The sequence below is a fragment of the Schistocerca cancellata genome, chromosome 1, assembly GCF_023864275.1.
Source record: "Schistocerca cancellata isolate TAMUIC-IGC-003103 chromosome 1, iqSchCanc2.1, whole genome shotgun sequence".
NCBI classification, from domain to species: domain Eukaryota; kingdom Metazoa; phylum Arthropoda; class Insecta; order Orthoptera; family Acrididae; genus Schistocerca; species Schistocerca cancellata.
The window spans coordinates 865,083,857-865,105,635 of record NC_064626.1 but is presented as its reverse complement, the minus strand read 5'-3'; the positions used below and the strand labels follow the sequence as shown (position 1 = coordinate 865,105,635).

Below are 21,779 nucleotides of genomic sequence, written 5' to 3'. Positions count from 1 at the left end.
GTGTTACTCTAGGCGTCATGGTGTGGGGAGCCAGCAGATATGACTTCAGGTCACATCTGGTACAGATTGAGGGGTTTCTGACAGCAGAACGGTACATCCGCCCTCATGTGTTACCTCTAACGCGACAGTACTGTGGTGGCATTTTTCAACAGGACAATGCTCACCCATATATGACCCGTGTGTCTACGAACCGACCGCGTGATGATGGCGCACTCCCGTGGTCAGCAAGATACCCAGATTTGTTCCCGACAGACGATGTGTGGGACCAGCTCGTATGTCAACTCGGTCCCGTTGCCAGTATTCCGGGTATCATGGAGCAGACACGATAGTCGTGGGCCACCTTTCCTCAGGACAGGATAAACGGGTTCGTAACACCATTGCCAAACGAATCAGTGCTTGCATCCACGCCGGAGGGGGTCCAACGTTATACAGACAAGTAGGCTCGTACTGCCAAGTTCTTTGTAAATTTGACTCGACTTTGCAGTCACTGAAATAACATCAAACACCATCTCAGCCCTTGAAGTTTCATTACGTTTTCTCCTCCCCTTATGGGCACTTCACTTTTTTATGAGGAAGCGTATTTGCTGTGTTTTATTAACTGCTCAAAAAAGTTTGCACCACCCTTATGACATATACAGTTGGTGAATCCGCCTCGTTCCCCCTCCCCAATACCCTATCTTTATCACCGTCACCTACAGACACCTGCGTAATGGCGGTTAAATAAACCTGCTTTCTCAGTTATTTCAGTACAGCACAATGTGTCTGCAATCGTGAACAAAACAAAGCAGCGTGAGTACATTGTTCAGTGTGTCATCATACATCGAAGGGTTATTCCAAGTTAACACTGTATGAGCGTTGTCACCAAGGGGCAAGAAGTGGTCTACGCATGGGATGTTCCCTGCCGAATTGGCGTACACCACAGCGACGTCATTCGAGCATTCAACCTTTACAGTGACGAGAAAACATCGAAGGATTCCGTCATAGCGTCGCCCGAGGTCAACAACCTAGCTATAAATAACAATGTCTCACACGTGTTCCGCGGAGAATGTAACAGAACTACTCACTATCTCTTTGGCGGAAACTGAGAGGGCTTTGTAAACCCAGGACAATACGCAACTGCTCCATCAAAGTAATTTGGCCTGTACCCACTCCGATACGAAAGACTGTACGAATCCCCTGCCATCGCGGTGCGGTAAGAAGATGGGTACAGAAACACCGGAGTGGAACCTGGATCAGTGGCGTCGGAGTATCTTCACTAACGAGTGCAGTACTTGCCTGATGATCGTCGTAGAAGAGTATGGAGGCAGTCAGGCAGCAATGCACGTCTCATGCACGCAGTTCCATTGGTTCCGCAGGGAGGCGGGACAAACACGTTTTGGACCGATACCACGTCGGTCGCCTTTGCAGGCTGTGAAGTAACGGGGCAGGGTCCTCCAACCTATAGTTGAGCTTCATAATCCACATTTCGGCGATGGGTTGTCTTTCAAGACGATAACGGACGAACACACAGCGCCCAACTCATGAACACCTTCCTCCAGGAGGCAGAAATCAAACCGGTGTTGTGCGCTGCGGATGACACGAGCCCCACTGCCCATGCTTGGGACCGCTGAACACTGCAGAGCGTCGTCGCAGGAAACGTCCTCACAGACTGGATGACCTCAAGACTGTTGTTGACGAGTAAGATAAGCTTCAGCAGCAACGTCTGGATCACCCTGTAGACAGCAGGCCGAGGACCCAAGCGTGTTACAACAGCCAGAGTGGAGGAACATGGCATTGAATGTTACCCAGCAGGAGGCATTAATTTCTGCAAGAGTGCTCTTTCGAACAGACTCTTAATTTGGTTATTGGTTTGTTTTTATTTAGTAGTAGTTAATTTTTATTTCACTTTCATGAGGCTTTTTCGTTCATTCCCAGCTCCCTTTGAATCTGAGACTACACGTTCACTCAAATCCAGGTTGTGCAAAAGATTTTTTGAGCAGTTTATATTATTCCAGTCTAAGTCGTTAGATTTATTAATCCAACGAATCTTGGACGGCGAAGCTGACTGTCGGTTGCTATATAGCGAAGGACTGAAGACAGCATAGTATATTAGTGCCCTAAGTAATGTTATCTACACTACTATGTAAAAAAAAAGACTTTCTTTAACGTTGTTACTAAAAATCTCGAAACGTACTTGATCGATCTACTTCAAATTTTTACACGATACTATATTGGACATTCGCTCTGATATAGGCTATGTGTTTTCAAGAAATATGGAAATATATGTAATATAAAAAGCGGAAACGTTGTTACCAAAAATCTCGAACAAGTTTTTACGTGATACTCTGATGAATATTTGGACAAACAATGGTTATATTTTTAATATATATAATTATGTATACAATATATAAAGGGGAAATGTTGTTACCAAGATCTCGAAAAGTTCTTAATTGAATTACTTCAAATTTTTGCACGATACTTTAATGAACATTCGGACAGTCATGGTGTACATATTTTTTAACGTGTATAATATATAAATATATTTGTAATACATAAGCGGAACACGTTTTCACCAAAAATCTTGTAAAGTCCTTGACAGATTGACTTATAATTCTTACATGATACTTTCATAAACCGACGGACATGGGCTATATGTTTTTCTTTCTGTTTTTCTTTTTTTTTTAAAAAAAAAGAACGACATGCCCAGGTTTCATGTTAAAACCAACTGACAGAAAGAATTTGCTGTGCTGTGAAAATTAGCAGTTTCGATCTATTTCTCGAAGATAGTTTCATCTACAATAGGAGGGCATGTAGACTACTAGACAAGTTGTTTGTACCATACATATTCTTTCTCCTTTTTATATACACACACAATATACTACCCTCAAAGATCCAACAGCTGGAGAGGTGTCTCTCATAACCTGTGTACCAATGATCCCAATCGATTTACACATTCACCTTACGCGACTTCAGCTCCCAATCAAGGTTTTGTGTAAAACAACAACAAACAAGGCACGAGATCAGAGAGAGGGGTCAGAGGGCAGTGTGGGTGGCGGGAAATAGACAGAGACGGTGGAGGAGATGGACAGAGAGAGGAGGGAGAAGGTGATGCACAGAGAGATGGGCGGAGGAAGCAGATGGGGAAAGAGAGTGGGGAGGGGAGAGATCCGAAGAGAGAAAGGGAGAAGTAATTTAGGATGTATATCCAATTCCCACATGTATGTGCTCAACGTAGAGGTCAAACTAAGTTCTACTCCCCAATATTTCGCATAGAACCTGAGAATTTTAACAGAAATTTACAGTGCATACAATACTGCGTGTGATTACATAAAAGGGAGGTTAAGCTCTCCACCAAATTATCAACTTTGGTAAACTGAATTATCTTTTCCGAAACGTGGTGTATGCCACAAGCACTACATTCGCCAGAGTAGCAACACTCGAGTTAAAAAGCAGTACCCCGTACGGCGACGAGTGAGAGGTACGCCATGGCCCATGGCCAGGTAGGAAGTTCCACCGCTCTTTGTCCTCACTCCCAGCCACTGACTGTCACATGTGCTTCAACAGAGAGAGAGAGAGAGAGAGAGAGAGAGAGAGAGAGAGAGATCACTGTATCTATGGGAAGGGAGGGGGAGGTGTTGACATTGTTCAACTGTAGCCAGCACCCAGGAATTTTTAGAAACTGACTGTGACGTTGTAAGTTTCAGGAAGTGCGCGCTTGTAATGTCTAACCCCCCACCTTTCTGTCAGTCTTCTTCGTCTGTTAGTTACGAACCAGTGTTGTTTCAGAGCTTTAGTACATATGACGTATCTACCATATAGCCTTTTCAGTCAGAAACGTCGTCTATCCTTTGCATGGCTGACGTTCTGTAACACGACCATGCTACCTGCTTAGTTCAGTGGTTTTGACACCGACAAATAGTTAATAACAGAATTGTACTTTACAGTGTAATTATGAAACATATACTAAAACGTTGAGAACAGATCTTAAACCATACACACAAACGTTACAGTAATTATTAGCAAGTCTCACTCGGTTTCTACCATCTCCACGCTCCCACAAACTCATATAAAACTCTGAATATTGTTCTGCACGAGACATGTCTCTCAACAGAAAATAAGGAAACTGAAGGAAAGTGATCATCTGTATTCACATGTACGTTGACGGAGATCGCTAATTAACGAGCCAATCACTCCGGATATCGCACCAAATCTTCCGCGAACACCTGAGCATTAAGTTCGGCTGCCAGTAAAAGTATAGGACCACTTCAGGCACATCCCGTCGATAGTTAAAACACAGGATGCATCTCTCGAAGATCTACTGAACTTTTCCGTTGGAATATGCTTTCAGTTAGTACCCGCCACATACAATAAACAATATTAGACTTATCTTTTTACAGTAAAAACGCCATGATTCACTGGGCTTTGTCTTGTCTTCTGTAGCGTAACTACCAAGTGGTGATAAGCAGAAACACTACAGGACTGCGTGTTCTGCCGACTGCCTCCACCGCTGTAGGGACAACTGCGTCACAGATTTTATTAGATGCATTCCAGAACGAGTGTGTCTGCAGTTTTCCAAACAGCTTTCAGATAGTCGAAGCAGAAAAGAAAATTGTCCTCTACGAAGGCCAGATCTCCTGTAGTATCTTTACCGCCCAGCACAAACCACGTACTTTCATTAACACATTCCAAGAAAATGGCTTGTTCTATGTAAGCAAGTACAATATTGAGACACTCAACTGGAGTATGAGTAGAAATGTAATGGGAATAAATGGTTTCTCATATGGTATCTTCTTAATTATTGCAGTTGAAAAGTAATGAACTTCTGTGCTACTTGCAGATATTAGAGAATCTTCCGGATTCAAGGCATTAGATTCAGTCTCCAGAACAATGGTTCCCATGTGGACGAGAAAATATGTTGAAATGTGCAAAATATGAGATCAGTATCTCTCTTGTGAAAGTCACATGTAGAGCTGCCACCACCCGCTAAGCGGTCGGTAGTCAGCATCTGCGAAAATGGTGAGCACTGGTCTCATCTGGTGTCGACAGGGTTACGTCCACCTGGCTCGATGAGCCGCATTCAGTACGGAGGCTGTACCGAGCCACAGACAGTACGCTACAAACGTAATCCAATGTCCTTTTTGTTCAGCAGGGAGTTACCCAGCTTTTGTTGTGACTTTCGCGACTCCTACGCAGCCGCTGTCAAAGGCACTTTAGTGTCGAAAAGTTCAACAGACGTTTCAGTTTTGCCTTTGGAAGTCGCAATTGATCCTGAGTGAGAATAAATTCTGAGCTTGTAAACGTTTGAAAAAAGCCATATTCTGAGAACTACCGTGACGTTTGATGAAATAAGCTATATTAACTACAAATTTCGATCAACCAGTCATTATCAGGTACCATAAAATTATTCACATCGTCTTGTACGAGCGCGTTCTTACCTTGGCGTTAAAAATTAAATTAAAGAAGAGTCCTCGAAATTCCCGTCAACAGCAAAATGCATTAATTATGTAGTTATATTAAAGCTTTTACTTTTGACAGTATCAGTTATTACTGGAGGAAGTTTCAGTGATTTTTTACGCCACGATAAGAACGCTACCATACAAGCTGACGCAAACAATTTTATGGAACATTATTTAAGTGAGAAAGCCGAAACTGGTGAGTTAAATTGCCCGGGAGAAGGTGAAGGGTTGGTCTTCGATATTCAGGTCATTAATACGGGATACAGCAAACTTGGATGAGGGTGCAATAGGAACTCAGCCGTAGCCATGCTGAAGGAAGGACCCCGGCATTCCTTTAATTGATTTTGGGTAGCTGAACCAAAATGGAGGGACGGGAATTAGAATCCCGATCTCCCAGAAAGTGAGTCCACCCAGTGTCGACGACAGCGGCGCCTCTTTCGGTCACGCGGAAGGAAACCTCCGCTTGAGACCTCAGTTTCCACCTCAGGAAACTGATCAGCTTCAGCATTTTCTGGAAGGAGACTGTGAATGGTGATTGTTAAATATTGTTACTGAACGAAACATCGAAAACTACGTCGCCTGGCACTCACATGTTTGCAAAAGAAAAATTACGTGAGACTTAAGTGTGCGTTGGGGTCTGATGTTGCTCGTATTGGAGAAAGAGGACTTCGTGTCCCGATTTGCTGAAGATTGTACATTATCTTTAACACAGTTGGATAATTTCAAAAGTAATGACTGCGAAGAAAATTTGCTTACGACATCTTTGTTCTCAGAAATAAAAACAATGCTCGGCATGAAATTATCGAATCAGCAATTTACAGAAAGTGATTTGTCACGATAATCTTAATCACCTCATTTTTTCATATTTATGGCATGCTTTACGAGTAGGTCGTAGCTACGCGTAGAATATAATAGCGACGTTTACATAAATTCCACATGTTGCCATTTATTAGGTTTATCTAAAACGCAAAGAGCCGGAGTGGATAAAATGAAAACCGCTGAAGGGACCGTAGTGCCACAGCCTCCGGAAGAAGGTATGTTTCCCTGTAAGAGCCCTGGGACCCCAAACTCGCCGCTAGGAGGACACTGGCGAACGCCCAAGGCTGCGACAGACCGAGCACGTGCACGCGTCGACCGTCCTTTGCACTCAGTCGCGCTGAAACAGAGGAAAGGAGACTTGAAACGAAGAGCAAAAGCGTTTAGTGCGTTTCCTGGCAGAGGAAGGAGTGCGGGGAACGGAAATTCATCGAATAATACCACAGGTAGACAGAGAGCAGTCAGTGTCCGTTGCAATTCGGACGCTCACTTCGACCTCTGGTCTCGTGGTTGCCACCGTAACTCGCCGCTATTCAATAATGATGACATATACTTGCTGAACAATGATATCGATAATCCGGCGTGGCATTCCAGATCGTGAGTCATCGGCCAACGACATACGTCCGTCCTTCGATCGTTTGTGCTACGCCTTGACCCTTGCAAAGGACATGCACAGCTCTTTGCACACTTGTACAATTATTTGACGAATTTCCGTTCCCCGCATTACCTCCTCTGTCAGGATCCGCACTACACTCTTGAGCTCTTCTTCGAAAACCTCCATTCTTGGCTTTTCAGCACGGCTGAGTGTAGTGGTCGCTTGACGAGTGCACATCCTCACCTTGACGTCACGTAGGCGTGCGCCCATGTCCCTCTAGCGTACTGGTTCACCATTTTTCTAAGACCATCACCTTTGAGTGCAATCAGATATCACCCCCCCCCCCCAAAAAAAATCATCAATATTACCGCCTAACTAAACTTTACAACGATAAAATGTTTATACCGTCTTTTTTTAAAATGATGAAAGATAAATGATATTTAAGTTCTGTAGGTTTTTTTTTTAACTGAATCAGTAACTAACGAGTCAACTGGTCTGTTTATTTCCAAAACTTTTTTTTCAGAATGATGAAGCAATTCTCGGTGCATCGCAAGTGCTGTCTACTACTCTTTCTCAGGAAAGAAGTTAAATTATCTTCATTCGGGGCAGGCACTTGTTACAAAGCATGCTTCCTTTGGACCAATCTTCTCCCTAGCGACACTTGCTTCATCCCCACCCCGCACCTCCATTTACAACCAACCAAATTAAAATATATGCACTATTCCAACTGTCCCTAAATCATTTCATTTTTGCGCTTCTTACCTCTGAACTGGTAGAAATTGGAAGATTTCACCACCACCACCATCGCTACTGATTTTGTTGACGGTACTGTGCAGGCCTTACAGCAGTGTAGTGGTCATTACACAGCTTTTGTTGTGCTATCCTGTCAATTAGTTTATTTGTTACATTGTGAATAATGAAGCCTTTTCTGGTCCAATGCGGGATCTATTTACAAGCTGGAGAAGGCAGTCTCATGAGATGTTTAAACATCTTCTTCTTCTTCTTCTTCTTCTTCTTGCGTTACGGCCCCTGTAGGACCACGGGTAGCCCCTTCGTGGACTGCATTTTCCTCTTCTTCTCCCAGAACCTCTTCATTCTTTCTCTTCTTCTCTCCCGCTCTTCTTCCGAGATGTTTAAACATACATGATGCATATGTCTCAATTTTAGTGTCACAGATGCATGGTACGAATTATGTGTGTAGTAGATGGACTATGTGAGGAAGCTGATCTATACATTCGATTAACAAGTTGTAACGTCCACCACATTGTGTCATGCACTAATGATAGAAAAAAAATCCGGGACCGAAACGCAATTAAATCCTTTTACATTAACCACTCAGAAAATTTCATTTTCCTCTTCAGGGGCTAATTATCAACTGATTAGGAATCACTGCTGTAGTTGCGAGTTTGGGGTCTCAGCGCTCTTACAGGGATCACATCTTCTTCTGTACGCAACGTCATTACGATCTCTTCAGAGGTTTTTATTTTACATCCTCTGGCTCGTTTCTTTTTCAATATCCCTAATATACAGAATGCCTCTCCTGAGATTCGTCTGGCGCATTATCTGTGGCCTTTCGCCAGATATCTGCAATTTCGTTTTTGCACTGTGCAGATGGAGTCGGCCCAAACAAATACTGCCCGTCGCGTTTCGTGCGACGCCAAGTGTGAACGGAAAACGTCGGTTTGTCTCCCGTTACAAATAAAATTATTTTTAAAGCAGAATTTTACATGCCCATTTAATAGAGAGGTCCCGAAGTAGCCTAGTACCATATTCGGTTTAGCAATATATACTAAGAGGAACAATAAAACACGAAGCATAGTCTGGTAGCAACCGAGCAGAGCCGCTACTGCACGGCTTTAGCAGTCGGCCTGTGCACGGCGGCACACACACATAGTCGCTGCTGGCTATTCTTCGTGTTCTACTGACCCTCACAATATACATTGCTACACCGAATATTGCACTAGGCTAATTCGGAACCGCTCTATCGAACGAACGTGTGTAAAATCCTTCTTTTAAAATCATTTTCTTTGTATGAGAAACAAAGCGACGCTTTCCGTTGACACTGCGCATCACATGAAAGACGTGACGAGCGTTATTTGCTTGGACTGACTTAGCTGCAAATTGCAAAAACAAAATTGCACAAATATCTGGCGAAACTCTAGAGACAATGCGACTGACGACTCTTGGGACAGACACCCTGCATACTGTTGCAGTCACAACACATTTCTGCGAAGTTATGACCGAACATTCAGCCAGTTCATTGCGTCGACACGATGAGGCGTTTTTTTCGGTTGTCAGTCGTAAGGAAGGTTTGACCTGTCGCTTCTCAGCTGCCACTTTCATTTCAGCAGAACTGTTGGCTGCATCTTGCTATCGTACCAAGACCTTCTCGTGCAGTTCTTCGAAGCCCTCCATCACCGGTTCAGAAAAGGAACGATTCATGTCTTATTACGTGATAAATCACTCCGTCTCTTCATTTTATTGCGTTACCTGTAATCATTTTTTCTTTATTCCTCTCCCTGTCGTTCCACCAATTTTACTGAAGCACAACGTTTCAAAGCCTTTTAATCGTTTCATTTGTGTTTTCTCCATTCTGAACCTTTTGCATACATACAGAGCCGTGTTTTAAACATAGATTTTCGTGCTTTTTTCTGCCGTTAGGTTTGCATTCTAGCAGTTTTCTTTTCAGAGAAATAGCTTTCTCCTTATACAATCTATGCTACTATGTCTGCCCTGTTATCTCCCTTCTTTATCTATTCTGTTCCCAAGGTAGGAGTCTCTTGTCAGAATTTACCCTGCCAGCATGTCCACCTGTTGCGGACGCCACTACCTTGGTTTTCGTTTTTTTCATATGCAAACTGAAGCTATCAGCTAGCACACGTTACATTTTATTTAGCGCCCGATTCAGCTCGTTTTCACTTTCAGTGAGTATTGTTTTGTCATTAGCGAACCCGTAAAATGTAGATTTTTTTCTCTGCAACAAACCATCCCATGTCGAGATAGACCTTTACTTCCCTCACTGCCTCTCCTACACGAAAAATACGTATCAGTGGTGACAACGAGCAACTCTGCCTTGTGCCCTTCCTGATTTTGGCATCTTGTATGAATCTCTCAGTCCTCCAGCCTCCTCCGGCCTGCTTCGCGCAATGAGAGTGGATCTTCTTCCATTCCCATACTTTATACCACACTGCCTTAGGGTGGGATGCTACCCCTGAAGCAAAACTGGTCTTTTTTTTAATCTACTTTAAATTTTGTCTTCTATTCATCGATAAAATTTTTATGTGAATACATTCAACGTATGTTATATTAGATTGCATGTACGATAACATTCACATCAGTCGGATTTCGCTCGCTTCAGAAACTTAATAATAACATTCTTCTCAGAATCTGGTGGAATTCCTCTAACTTCACAAATTTAATTCACAAGCTGCTACAGACGTTGCTCCGCTCTTTTGGCGCATGCCCTAAAGTGTTCTGCTACTACTTCATCTTTACCTGGACATTTCTTCCTCCTGAGTTCAATGAAAGCTTTCTGAAATAATTCTCTCTATCGAATTCTAGCACTGTGACCTCATTTCCAGCTGACTATTTCCTCTGTCCAACTACATGGGTTGAATAAAAGGTCGTAGCAACACTGTTACAATTCATACCACATTTTATTGACAGACGTCCAATGTATTACGTGCCCTCCGTATAATTGCCCCGCAACATGTCACCTTCCCTCGCACAAATGGAAGGCATCGTACACCGTCAGCGCGTTCATCTTTGCCGATGTCTCTCAAGGACGGCCCTGTGGCACGGACAATATCTTCTCTTGTGCTGTAGCAATTGGTGAATAGATCGCAATAGCACCGACTCATATTGTGAACACGGTGAATACGAAAGAGCTTCTGCACGGAGTTCGCTGTGTAGCATCGTGCAATGTCAAGAAATTACAGCAGTAGACTGCACTGACCGTCTGCCCCTGCGGTACGACGTGATGCAGAATGAATCCATGGATATCTTAAGCCACAATAACCATCCCTTTCGAGATGTAAGCAGTGAAAGGCAGGAAAGTTGTCTGGGGGCATTAATGTTGTGTGTTCCATATTGAATTGGCGATTGGAATGACATCACATGGATATGATGGGAGCAAGTCATGACGTAAGTAATATGTTTACAACCAATGTAAATATTGTATGTGAATCGCGAGCGCGCGCGCCTGTGTGTGTGAGAGAGAGAGAGAGAGAGAGAGATTCCATGTGTCGGAGGCTGGCAGAGGTAGTACAAATAAAAGAAAAAAGTAAGAGAAACACGCAAGATGTAGATGTTTCGCTCGTGTTACAGCAATCCTCTTGTGAAGCTTACAAGTGAAACACCCTATCGCACCCCCCTCAGATTTAGTGGTAAGTAGGCCCATTGGAGAGTCCTTCAAAAACTGAACACAGATCAAGCATGAAAACAGGAATAAGGTGTACTGAACTGTGGAAAAAAGAAGAAAAATAGAAACAGTGAACGACCCAAATTTAATATGTGTAATATCGAGCAATTTTATTAGTCGTCGTGTGGTGGTCGTGTGATCACGGTGGTGGATTCCTTCACAGGGGATCCGGGTTCAAATTCTAACCGGCCCAATTTTTTTCTCTTAATAAAATCACGAACTTTCCGTCCAGTCATTGACACGCATGTTCGCTGTATTTAAATTTGTGCGTGCGTTGTGGTGTAATGTCACTCTGCAACAGTGACATGTAACGAAGGGACCTCTTGACGTATGAACCTCCTACTTGTTCTCCACAGGTACCACATGTTATGCCTCTTGCATTCCGTTTTGGAAGTTTTTACTCTTTAATTCCTTCGTTGTAATATAGTTCACATCTGTTTATTTGTTGTTTTCATTTCTGTGTGAGGTCTATGTGGCATCTCGCCTGCTCCTTCTACTCGTCACATTTACTTGCGACGGTGATATATTCTTACCACATGACTCGTACTGTGTGATGAAAAATGAGAGCAGGTCAGATGGCGCATAGACCTCTCACAGAAATGAAAACAACAAACAAACGAGTGTGAGCTATATTACAAGGAAGGAATTCAAGAGTCATAACTTCCAATTCAGAACACAGGAGGCATCACATGTAGTACCTGTGCAGAACAAAAGAAGGTACGTACATCTGGAAGCCTTTCGTTACACATCGCTGTTGCAAACTGACATTAAGCCACGGCCCAGAAACAAATTTGAATACAGCAAATAGATACATCAATGACTGGAGGGAATGTTCATAATGTGTGTGTGTGTGTGTGTGTGTGTGTGTGTGTGTGTGTGTGTGTGTGTGTGTGTGCGTGAGGGGGGGGGGGGGGGGGGATTGGACTGAGTGAGATTTGTGAGCTCTGGTCTCCCACGTTGGAGTCCAACATTTGTGACCACTCAACCTAGACACGACGACTATTAACGTTGCTCGATATTACAAACAATAAATTTGGACCGTTCCCTGTTTCTATTTTCCTTCTTTTTTTCCACTGTTAAGTATACCTTCTTCCTGTTTTTATGCTTGAACTGTGTTCAGTTTTTGACGGACTATCCAATGGGCCAGCTTTCCACTAAATCTGAGGGAGGTGCGATGGGGAGTTTCCCGTATTAGTATAGTGCGCGCAGAACACCTTGGTCGATAGATGCCCAGACGGCAGGGCATGCCTGGGGAGAGCGGTAATAGTGGGGGCTACGGGCAGGCGCTGTAGGGATATGGGGGAAATGCTGAACGCTGGAGGGGAAGTGCCATTCTAAACTCAAGCCTACCTCAAATTTTCTGTAAATATTAAGGGGGGGGGGGGGGGCTTCTCCACGCCCATACTTGCATGGTAGCCATTCAAAAAGATCTACTGTCATCTCTGCTTTGAATAATATCTAAAAGAATTTCGACGAACCTGAAGCGACTTATTTTCGCCTGGCTTGTTAACCATTTGCTTCTTTTTCCAAAACACAGCGAAGTTTATAGTCTCGTCTCACTGACAAGTTGTACAGACGCTGTTGCAAAAGAATTCTGAAAAAGCGATTTACTAAGAATGTTAAGTGATGAGCTGAGAAAAAGTGAGGTCCGTGCCTTATGAAAGAGTACATTACCGATACAAAATAAACGTTTAATGTTTTCACCTATGTTGTTACCAAACCAACAGCATTTCTTGTTTCACCAGCTATTGATGGCCTTAAAAATTGCTTTCTCTCATCGAAAAAGACTGCAGTGACTGGAATAACACGGTAGATAATGAAGTTTTGCATAATGACCACACAGCAAAATACTCTTCTCTTTGCTTGCTATCATTTACCAAAATCTCATTCCGATGTATCAAACCGTTTACCAAATATGAGGAATGTTTTGGAAATTTCACTCTGGCTTTAACGCTGACGCGGGCGATCTTAAGTTTGTGTGTTAAGTCACGTCAAATTTCTCGAGATTGGTGATAGAGACCTCCACCCAAGCCTATTCATACGCTGCAACAATTATGTAATTTGCACTAAACGGAAAATTATGTTGTTGTTGTGGTCTTCAGACCTGAGACTGTTTTGATGCAGCTCTCCATGCTACTCTATCCTGTGCAAGCTTATTCTTCTCCCAGTACCTACTGCAACCTACATCCTTCTGAATCTGCTTTGTGTATTCATCTCTTGGTCTCCCTCTACGATTTTTACCCTCCACGCTGCCCTCCAATACTAAATTGGTGACCCCTTGATGTCTCAGAACATGTCCTACCAACCGATCCCTTCTTCTAGTCAAGTTGTGCCACAAACTTCTCTTCTCCCCCCAATCCTATTCAATACCTTCATAATTCTTCTGTAGCACCACATTTCGAAATCTTCTATTCTCTTCCTGTCCAAACTATTTATCGTCCATGTTTCACTTCCATACATGGCTACACTTCATACAAATACTTTCAGAAACGATTTCCTGACACTTAAATCTATACTCGATGTTAACAAATTTCTCTTCTTCAGAAACGCTTTCCTTGCCATTGCCACTCTACATTTTATATCCTCTCCACTTCGACCATCATCAGTTATTTTGCTCCCCAAATAGCAAAACTCCTTTACTACTTTAAGTGTCTCACTTCCTAATCTATTTCCCTCAGCATCAACCGACTTAATTCGACTACATTCCATTATCCTCGTTTTGCTTTTGTTGATGTTTATCTTATATCCTCCTTTCAAGACACTATCCTTATTTCTTCTCCATGGATTTTAAAACCTACTCCGAATTTTCCTTTTGTTTCCTTTACTGCTTACTCAATATACAGATTGAATAACATCGGGGATAGGCTACAACACTGTCTCATTCCCTTCCCAACCACTGCTTCCCTTTCATGCCGCCCCTAGACTCTCATAACTGCCATCTGGTTTCTGTACAAATTGTAAATAGCCTTTCGCTCCCTGTATTTTACCCAGGGCGTGCGCCTCGATTCTGTCATCGCCGACCGGCCGAAAGGTTTCAGACACTTGTCAGCCTGCCTTCCGAACGAACAAGTTCGCCCAGCGCTTTGGCCGAAAACCGCCCCTGCGCATCGGCTACTGTATCCTGCGGGAGCTATACGCACTGTCACAATTACTGAGATTCACTGCCGTAATTCATTGTCGTGTACTTCTTCGCCGTGCCGCGCACAGAGCGCGTCCACGTCTAGGTTTGACTCATGGCACGCAGAAAGGGAAGCCCGAGTCATCTGCTGCACTGCTGAAAGAACATACTTTCGCCAACGAAGCAAAGTTGCTGAAGTAGTTTTTCGGTAAACGTTTTACTTGTAGCATAAAAAATAAAAAAAACCTATTTGGGATTCGCATGTTTTTTCGCTATTCAAGTGTTTTCAAGCGATTGCGGGAAAACTATTGGTTAAAAATGTTTGATTATTTCTAACTGTATGTCTCACGACACTGCATCATGATGAGGTGGTTGGTTATCTTTCCTCTATTGGTCGTACTTATTACGATACTTAAAATCTGAGTAACTGTTCGAAGAACTTTTAATGAATTAAGGTGCAAATTGCGACTGCTAATCTTAGGGAAGCTGTAATTGGCAATCTGAAATTAATGCTAGGTTTGAAAAAAGTGACTCAAAGCGGGCTTCGATCCCACAACCTTTCGGTTTCCAGCTACACGCTCTTCCGCTAGACCACCACACCTGCTCCGAATTAGATCTCTTCTGCTGTATCCTCGAGGCACTACTGCCCGCATCGTTTTCACAACTTAACTTTAATTCATTATAATTCAAACAACTTGTACGAAATATTTATAAATTATACACAAAAACCTTCCATGTGAATCAGTGTATCTATTACTCAACACCAGCTTAAAGTCCTACCGCAGTTTCTTCTGGGATTAGCCCGCATGTACAGACGGAAGCGAGCAAGAGACTTCAATTTATATATAGAAAGAGAAGAGAAGACAAGAGATAAATCATCTGCTACCCAAGGTAGCCTTTTCCTGGCCCCCCTTAACCCCATCCCTGTTCCTTTTCTATTGCATTTACCATACCTCTTAAGTCCATTCTATAGGTTTCCTACATCAGCAACTTCTTGGGGGTTATTTTCTGTTCTTCCATAAAAGCGATTTTTTAGTTTCCTCAAAGTGTCTAGGTTCCAACCTTTCTTTACTTAATTTCATGAATTTCAACTAGCATTTCGTTAACACTAGATTACGGTTACTGGCGACACCAGCATTTTGATAACTTTTGCAGTCTGTAACTTAATTCCGGACATCTTCCTTGATCCGTTGGCGTCTTCGACGTGTACCTCCTTCTCAATAAGTTCTCACAAACTGTATTCGCAACGACTGATTCATATCCAGCAAAAACTTAAATTAATGTTAATGAATAACGCAGCCAGCCCCATACTGCTCCTCTCATTTTGCATATCAAGACCGAATTCTTTTACCTTGCTTTCGCCATCTGTATTCCAGTTTTCCATTATGTTTAAATTCTCAAGTCAAACACCTTACGTGTTGATTAATTTTATCGCACATTTCTTCAATTCACTGTTCCGTATCTATGGTTGGCATGTGTATTTGTATGATTACAATGTCCAGTGGATAACCATTCAAATTTACACCAATGTTCTTTCATTATTATCCTACTGCTGCAATGCCATTATCTGACAAAGAGTACGAAAATGTATTCATGCAGTGTGTGGACATTAAGTTAGGAATGTGGGTCTTACGGGGAGCGTGCAAGGGATAAATCCCTGTAGTCGCACCATCCTCTGTGCCCTCGGTGGCTCAGATGGATAGAGCGTCTGCCATGTAAGCAGGAGATCCTGGGTTCGAGTCCTGGTCGGGGCACACATTTTCAACTGACCCCGTTGATGTATATCAACGTCTGTCGGCAGCGTAGGGTCTTGATTTAATTATAGCAATATTTTCACTCCGAAAATTCTGATCATCGCAGCTAACTGATTCATAAAAGATCTACCTGCACTCTTTCCGATTCTACCTTAGCTTTTTTAGTTTTGCCACACTGCGTTAGCGTTCAAACAGTTCACGTGTCACCCCACTTACCATTCGCTCCTTGCCTAAGAGCTCTTCCCGAGAAGTCCGCGCTCAGCGATCTGAACCGTGGGCTATTTTACCTTTGGAGTATTTCACTCAGGAGGAAGTCATCGTGACATTTTTGGCAGAGAACTGCACGTACTAGGAATCCATGCTCGTGAAAGGCAGAGCTTCGCCCTCCATGAAACACGTCAGGTTGTCAGGATTCTTTATAATCTTGCCGGCAGCTTCAAAGCAGATAGCTCATCACTATATGGTGGCCTATCTTCGCTGAGACGTCACAATCACACTAAGGTCTGGGGATTTTTTCCCTATATAGAGGTTACAATTTGCATTTCCAAACTCAAAGGTCTGAGATTCAGACCTCTGCCAGTCGGTACTACCATCTTTGTCCCCGTACAGGCCAAATTTCACTATGGTTCCGTACCCATATTAAACTGTAGGTCCGGCTACCCAGCCAGTGCAAAGAAAGGCAGGGGCACACCATTGTCAACAGGACCATACTTAGTAAAGCTAGGAGGTTGATGGCAGCTTTAACTAACAATAAGTATGTGTATTGTGCTGTCACAGTTACATTATTAGTATTTATGAACTACACGCAAGCGCTAGGTGGAACATCCGTGGTGTAAATCTTGAACATTGGTGAAGCAAGAAATGGGTGCTGTGGCAGTCTATCAACTAATCTGCAGGGCATTTTCATTTAAACATTTTTCAATTAGTATGGTGCCTAACATGTTACGGGTATGGCATCTTGATCTTACATAGAATAATTTTCTGAAAATAATATACTTTCCTTTCCGTCAGACGGTATTGAACATTGAAGATAGTTCCACAAAGGTTTTTCTTTCTTCCCCTGAAATACCTGGTGGATATGATTCGTAAGAAGCAGCACCCGATGGCAGCTATTTCTCGTGGAACGGAATCCTTTGTGTTCGACGAGATTGCACTGGAGAATTCTCAGTTGACTTTTGTTGTACAGCAATCTCTCGAGAATTTTACAGCATACGCTTAGAATAAGGCCATAGGTCAACATACTTCCGCAAAGTAGCAGGCTTTTCCACGGTTTACTATGGCCACAATTTTTTTCTCTATTGAGAAAGGATGGGAGTCCACATTTCTTTACCACGTCACAAAACATTTAGCACTGCACTGCATGTTTTTAGGGGCACGCCGTTTCAGATGTTCACATGGTAGATATAAATCAGGCTTGTTCCTTTTCTTGATTTCTTTCAGGGTATCTGAAATTTCTATACATAAAGTCATATGAGAACAGAGAGTCTCTTTTAGCTCCTTACTTTTAGTCCTTAGTTCATTGTGGATTTTCCACTTCACATTATTTTTAGTGACTTATGACGCTCTTATATACGTTCGTATGCTTCCACGATTCCTGTCATTTTGAAGAAAATAATTCTGCGTTTTATGTGGCGTCATTGTAAAACACCAAAGTAAATAAATTGCCGACGTTTCGACCGACTTCCTGGATACTGATGAATGTCTTCCCGTTTTTACTGTCTACTTCAGTTGTCTGATAGCTATCGACGTCATATGTCTAGGATGTCATTGGACAATTCGAAGAGAGTTTGCTATGGAGAGGTATGACTTTACAGCAGGCTACTGACTGTGCTACTCTGATAGCGGACGTTCTGGTTAAGGCAAGCAATCTACTTGCCACATGATCTGGCTTTATTATAGAGTTATTGACACGATAGCTTGGGGTGTTAGTGTCTAATACCCGGCAGAGAGACTATACTTTCCTGTCGGCAGCTTAGACTTATTGTCAGTGTATTCCCGTTCTCTTTCATGGGGGAGTCTAAGCCATCCAGTAATTGATCAGTGACCTCTTTGGGAGGCGACGGGAAGGGCATCCCGCCAATTGTTGTTTGCTCTACGCTGTTACGATTAAGAGGAAAAGGTACAATCCGCTCGTGAAGAATCACTAAAATTGCCAAATCCAATTATTAACATGCCAGCCCCGTGAAGAAACGGGATACAGGCCAGGAAAAAATAGAAGAGAAGACATTCTTGCAACACCTTACATACTAGTACTTTGGGGGAAAATATATAAATAGTTCCGTTTTTCTCTATTCCCCAATTTTCTTCTTAATATACGCACATGACAATAAGCCCAGGTGCTCTGATTCCAAATCTGGTTTGGGACACCGTAGTACTTCATGGGATATCCATCGTGACTAGTTCTATACAAACTGTTTTTTGCTCTACGCTGTTACAATTAAGAGGAAAGGTACACTCCATTCGTGAAGTGCAAAGAAATAGCTTCTTTGTCATCATCACCCTCATCCTGTGGTCATTAACTTCTGTGCAGAAAATGAGTGTTCATCTTGTTACCACGGCAGCACAGTTTTCACGGCATTTCAGCTATCGTCCATATACCCCTCTTTATCAGCAAACGCGCCAGGAATTAAGCAGCTTTTATGATGCTATCAGCTTAAGTCGTTCTCAAACATGCCGCCTTATTTCACAGGAAAGACAATGGGATGTTCTGACACAGACGCGCCTCTACACGAACATTCACAGAATCTACAATTGATGTGTCAAAAACAGACTATCACAATCATGAATACGAGCAATCTTTTTTCACGTTGATCTACACGGATGATACCAGAAAGACGTCTCACATCTTTATGACAATCAATATAGTAGTAGCAGCAGCAGTTGTTGTTGTGGTGTTCTCAGTTCGAAGACTGATTTGCTGCGGTGCCCCACGGTAGTCTGTCTTGCAGATGTCTCTTCGTCTCTACATATTTACTGCAACCTACATGATTTTGAACATGTTTATAGTACTCATGTCTTGGTCTTTCTCTACAATTTTTAACCCTTCCCCATACTTTCTACCATAAAGAAACTGATTATTCTTTGATACCTGAGGATGTGTGTTACCAATCGATCCTACCTTTTTCTCAAGCTGTGCCATAATTTTGGGTTTTCTTTTTTAGTATCTCTGTATTAGTTGTACAATCTACCAATCCAATCTTCAGCATTCTTCTGTAGCGCCACATTCCAAAAGCTTCCATTCTTTTCGTATCCGTACTGCAGATCGTCACAATTTCGCTTCGCCAGAAGATGATGAATATGACATTTGTCGAAACATAGAGGCATCTCAACACTGCCAGCTGGCTGAAGACTGCAAGTACTTTTCACCACTATCTTGGAAAAGCGAGTCGAGTATTGATTCTATACGCGTGTGTTTATGAAAATATAAACAGAGCATAATCCCTGTATTTCGCTTTGTGTTTTCGTCTTAAAAATTACCTTGTTAAAAACATGTGGTGTCGTCTTAAAGAGAAACTTGCAATAATGCACTGTAATAAAGGCACGATGAGGTAGCATAAAATTTATACCATGGCTTACATTTTGTTTGCGGCGCTTAAGTGTTTTCTGTAAGTACTTACTTTTGTGTACCAGTTCGCACAGTGTAACGCCCCGCGCGTTAGCCTTGAGAGACAGGGGAGTGTTACAGATGATTACGTGGTGGTGAAGGTGCACGACAGCAAGGTGTTTAGTGCTGGTGTTAAAATGCAATGATCTGAGTATGGATAAAGGTCACAAAATTATTAAAATGGGAATTGCAAGCAAATTGCTTGCAAGCAATTGCAAGCGTTCTAATTTTCTTATTTCGTGTTGTACTCTACATCAGGCCTTTCAGTTTTAAGTAAAAGGTTACAACACATCAGAAAACCATACCATGCATTACTGTCAATTTGTTCCGACATTAGAAAGATATGATACATATTAGTACTGGTATCGATACTAAACACCTGTCCCTACTACTGGTTAAAACCAAATTATCGACATCGATGTCCTCTCCTATGGTGATGGTGGAGAATTCAGGGCGCGCGCCACGTTCCAGTGGCATTCTTGATAAAAATTTCCAAGTGTCACTTCACAGCATTTGAAGCGGTTGTTGCAGCAAGTAAAGGCTATCGCAAAAATATTTGTTTGTGTTTTTTTCCGTCGTTACAACTACAAGAAAAATGCTTGTTTTCCTCAACAGGTACGTTTCTCCTTATTGACGTGAAGCATTATCAGTGGTCTGTAATTCAAAAAAATGGCTCTGAGCATTATGGGACTTAACATCTGAGGTCATCAGTCCCCTAGAACTTAGAACTACTTAAACCTAACTAACCTAAGGACATCACACAGATCCATGCCCGAGACATGATTCGAACCTGCGACCGCTGCCGTCGGGTCTGTAATTAAAGACTTTAACAATTTGATTTGTTTTTACGATCGAAAAACTAGGGGTTGCACAGAAATACATGGAAACATCTCGTGAAATGTATGCTTGAACATAAATACATAGGCTAGCCAACCAGCAAGCTGCGCTGATGGATCTGACCACGAACGGTGCCTGTTTAATGACCTTAATACTTTGCAAGTGTCAATCGTGGTCAGAACTGTTCTGTGTAGTTGTGAGTGCATTATGTCGGAACTAAGTGAATTCGAATGTGGGTAAATTGTTGGTACTCGTATGGTCGGTGCTTGCGTAACCAGCGGAGCCTAAGTGTTCGGTGTTTCAAGTAAAACGGCTGTATCACAACGCGGACTAAAGTGTGTTGAGTCGTGACGGACGGTCACTGAAAACTGTGATGAAGAATAAGAGGACGTTAGATGCAGAAGTCACTTCAGAACTATATTTCGCACCTGCCAACCCTGTAAGAACCAAAACAACACAAACCGAGCTCCAGAAACAGGGAACTGCAGAACGAGCTGGAATTCCAAAACCACTCATCAGTGATGCAAATGCCATAATAGGAAAAAGTCCTCCTAACGCCTGGACTATGGAGCAATGGAAGAATGTCATTTGGTCAAATGAGTCTTTCACACTGTTTCCAACTTCGTCCAAGTTTACGTCCGAAGAGTGCAACAAGGGGGGAATTTGGTGATATTTGGGCAGCCATATCATGGAATTCTATGGGCCCCATGGCCAATCTGCGAGGTCGCATTACTGCCAAAGATTATATGACCATTTTGGCTGATCTGGCCCATTTCAAGGTATAATGTTGTTCCAAGACGACAGGGCCCGTGTTCAAACAGCTCGCTTCGTACAGGTCTGGTTTTGTAAGTAAGTGTAAAATGTCGTAAGTTTCCCTTGAAAATCATACAGGACCCGTCTTTAGCCGTTCTGAGACGACTGGAAGCAGTTTTCAATGCCAGCGGGTTCCCTACACCGCAGTACACATGGTAATATGTTGTGTTTTTGGTGTCTACATATTTTTTGTACAACCCCTGTAGCTCCTACCCCTCGTAGAGGCCTTCAATATACTCTTTCGACCCATCCACTCTCTCCTCTACGTTTAACAGTGGAATTCCTCCTGCACATTTAATGTTGAAACTTCTGCCTTTAATTTCAACGAAGCTTCGAGATTTCTATATGGTTTAAAAAAGAACTAATCCGTATTTCAGGGAATGATAG

The 21,779-nt window shown here is 42.6% G+C and overlaps 1 protein-coding gene and 1 non-coding gene across 2 annotated transcripts in view; one reads left to right on the top strand and one right to left on the bottom strand.

Moving 5' to 3' along the window:
- The window catches only part of LOC126189517 (MLX-interacting protein), a 401,730-nt gene that overhangs the window by 227,189 nt on the left and 152,762 nt on the right, over positions 1 to 21,779 (bottom strand). The gene's annotated exons all lie outside the window — the stretch shown is intronic.
- Positions 16,064 to 16,138, top strand: Trnat-ugu (transfer RNA threonine (anticodon UGU)). Its single transcript has one exon. It is a non-coding gene; the product is annotated as a tRNA-Thr (tRNA).